The sequence below is a fragment of the Coenobita brevimanus genome, chromosome 7 (assembly GCF_032717465.1).
Source record: "Coenobita brevimanus isolate Jiangsu-jjx chromosome 7, ASM3271746v2, whole genome shotgun sequence".
NCBI lineage: Eukaryota > Metazoa > Arthropoda > Malacostraca > Decapoda > Coenobitidae > Coenobita > Coenobita brevimanus.
Window position 1 is genome coordinate 13,025,555 of NC_136960.1, and position 3,901 is coordinate 13,029,455.

Sequence of the window (3,901 nt, forward strand, 5' to 3'; positions counted from 1 at the left end):
CTGACCATGCATTAAGGCAGATACAATACACAAGTGATAATAATATATTGACCATATTTCTGTGTGCCAGCATGCCTATATAATGTGTCTCGCAAGATTTTAAGAAACTTCGGAAGGTAATTTTCTGGCTAATTTCCCGTTAAAAAATGTTGTATTAAGTGGTTCTACTGTAATTTTCACCTAACACGGAACTAAAGTTCCTGATGACCTTACAGGGGAGAAAGGTCTTAATTAATCCATGGCTAATAATTGTAGCTAAGTGACGGCTGAGAGTTTGACCCATTTAGGTATAGCATTTTTTTTAAATTTATATTTGGCCCTACAATATCCTACTGAAGTTTCAAAAACAAGGGTACAGGGTTGGCACCAAAGTGAGTGATCCGGTTTTCCCTACCTGGGTTTTTTCATTAAAATACATAAAAAAAAAAAAAAAAAAAAAAACTTACACACACACACACTTTTACCCACTTTACTGTTTTGTTTTCCAAATAATGTATTTAATCACAAAAATTCAGCGTAACACAAATAAATGTAAACACGGAAAACTGTCTTAAGATTGAGAAAAAGAAATCTTAATACTGTCGTTTGAATTAAAGGTAAATTTCCTCAGGCAAATATCCGGTGAACGTAAACTTCATATCCAGCATAAGCTAATTTTGTAACCTTTTAGGATTACCAGTAAGTTTGTTTTTGATAGATATGGCTTTTGCTTAGTAAGGATTAGGGTAAGTGTGTTATATAATCAGTACTTAGGCTAGGCCTGTGCCAGGTTAGGTTGTCTCATAGTACCAAATCTCAGTCATCTAAAGAAATTTATTATAAACATTGCTACATTTTGATAGACTTGTTACCCCAAGGCTATTGTTACTGTTAAGATGATGTGTATATTCACTTATGGGGGTGATTTTTCACTTGTAAGAAGAATGGGAAATGTAAGTGTAAAATTACCAGAGAAAGTTGTAGCAGCAAAGGAAATGAGTCCTTCTCCTACTACTGTGTTGTAGCAGCAAAGGAAGCCAAAGGAAGTTGTAGTAGCAAGGCTTCTACTATTGTGTTGTAGCAGCAAAGGAAATGAGTCCTTTACCTACTACTGTGTTGTAGCAGCAAAGGAAATGAGTCCTTTACCTACTACTGTGTTGTAAAAGCAAAGGAAATGAGTCCTTCTCCTACTATTGTGTTATAGCAGCAAAAGGAAATGAGTCCTTCTCCTACTACTGTGTTATAGCAGCAAAGGAAATGAGTCCTTCTCCTACTACTGTGTAGTGTGCACTGATCTTTCTGTCAACTCATAAGGTGTGGTATCATGTTGAAACATGTTTTACGGTGTAGCAGGCAGCCCAGGGGTAACAGACAACAAGTCAAAACATGATCATCCCCCTCATTCAGCTCATCGTGTAAAATTATGATTTAACTGGGCTGTCCATAATTAGGCATAAACATTATTTTGTTTGCCCACCTTTGCCTATTTTTTTCGGGCTATTTTGGGAAAAAAACGAAAAAAAGAGGTGGGTTGGTCTTTTTCATTTTTTTTTTTTTTTGCCTACCCTGACAAGCAAAGGAAAGAAGAAAGGTAAATTACTGGACACCTTGTAAATCAGTACAATAAACCGATTATTTGTGAAAATAGACAAGCAAATGAAAGGCCATACTAACATGACCCAATTTACAAGTCCGTCATGGCTGGATTGGTACTCAGAATTAGAGCACACGCAGATCGGCGGGATGATGTGTTAACCATTGCTATTAAAATCGCTTTGGGGCAGCCAGAGTGAAATACAGTGCTGGCCATCGTTGAAAAGGGGTTGAGTATTTTGCTGACCAATAGGTAATTATATGTTTGTAGTGTATTGGGGTGTATTGGTATCCTTCTGTCTATCTGTGTAACTCTTTGTGCGTGTTTCAGTCAGTATGTCTTTCCATTTGTCTGTTTATCGGTTTATTAATGTCTTTATCTGTCTGTCTGTCTATGTATGTATCTGTTTATCATTCTACATATCTAATCTATCTAGCAATCCAACATCCTGTCTATCCCTTTCTCTGTTTATCTGCCTATCATTCGAACACTTCTGGTGATTATCTGTCGGCATCTGTTTACTTTCCAGCCTCCATTTGCCTACCTACCTACCTACCCACCAACATACTTACCTACCAACATACCTACCTACCTACCTACCTGCCCACCCACCAGCATACCTGCCTACCAACATACTTACCCATCTACCTACCCACCTACCTTCCTACCTACCTACCAGTCTGTCTTCGGGCTGTGTTGTCTGCTTGCCTATCTGTTTAATTCATTTAGTACCTCCAGCTTCAAGTGTGTAATAAATTCTTTCCCTTTTTCTAAGTTAAATGATGTTTCAGTCTCCTCTTTAAATATGTTTCTTACATCGTGTTAAATCCACACACACACACACACACACACACACACACACACACACACACACACACACACACACACACACACACACACACACACACACACACACACACACACACACACACACACACACAGTACCTTTCATGCACACACTCACCAGAAATAGATTCTCTCTCTCTCTCTCTCTCTCTCTCTCTCTCTCTCTCTCTCTCTCTCTCTCTCATGTGTTTTGCTGTGTGGAGTTGCCTGGTCATGGGATCCTCTGTGTCAGGTTTATTTACAGGTGTTCAGGGAGTGTTAAACCTCGTGTTCTCTCTCCAGGGTGAGGCAGAGTGAAGAAGGATAAGGTAGGGTGAGATAGGTTGGAGGCAGGGTGAACAGAGTGAGGCAGGGGGTAGGCAGTGTAATCAGAGTGAGGTAGGGTAAGGCATGGTGGTGGAGAATGAGGCAGGGTGCAAAGTGAGGCAGGATGCAGGGTGAGGTAGAGAAAGTCAGTGTGAAGACGGGATGAAGTAGAGTGAGTCAGAGTGAAGGTAGAATGAGGCAGGGTAGAGGAGAGGTGAGGTAGGATGAGGTAAGGTGGAAGAGGAGGAGATGAAGGATGAGATAGGGTGAAGAAGAGATGGAGGATGAGATTGGGTGAAGAAGAGATGGAGGATGAGATAGGGTGAAGAAGAGATGGAGGATGAGATTGGGTGAAGAAGAGATGGAGGATGAGATTGGGTGAAGAAGAGATGGAGGATGAGATTAGGTGAAGAAGAGGAGATGAGGGATGAGGCAGGATGGGAGAAAATGAGGGGTGAAGCAGGATGAGGCTGGGTGAGGCATGGTGGGGCATGGTAGAGGCATAGTGACAGCAGGACGAGGCGGGGTGTAGTAGGGTGGAAGCAGGGTAGAGAGGAAGTTAAAAAGGATGGATGAGGAGGAGAAAGTAGGCGGGGTTGAGAGAGAGAGAGAGAGAGAGAGAGTGGGGGGGGGATAAGAAGTGAAGGGTGCATGAGGGGGGGATTGCTTGTAAACGCCTAAAAAGGGTACTTAACGTCACTTAATCCATCATGCAGATGCTCCTTCACTGACACCAACACTCCCACACCTAACTTCTGCCTAACCCTGTCTGCCTTACCAGTCTGCTGCCTGTCTTCCTGCCTACCTGTCCGTCTGCCTAGCTGCCAGTCTTGCCTGTTAGAATTTGCCTGTCTCTTTGCTTACCCTCTTGCCTACCTGCCTGCCTTTCTGCCTACCTGCCTGCTACCTCTCTGTCTGCCTACCTGCCTGCCTTACCGTGTCTACTTTGCCTGTTAGATGCTGTCTATCTTTCTGATTGACTCTTTGTGTGTCTTGTCTGTCCGTCTCATTCCTGTCACTCTGTCGCTCACTGCCAGTCAGTCAGTCTGTCTCATGGAGCTGTCGTCTGCTTGTTTCCTTTGTCTGTTTTTCTGCCTCTTTCCCTTGTCCGTCTCTTTTTGTCTCAGATTACCTCTCTCTCTCTCTCTCTCTCTCTCTCTCTCTCATTTGGCGTAA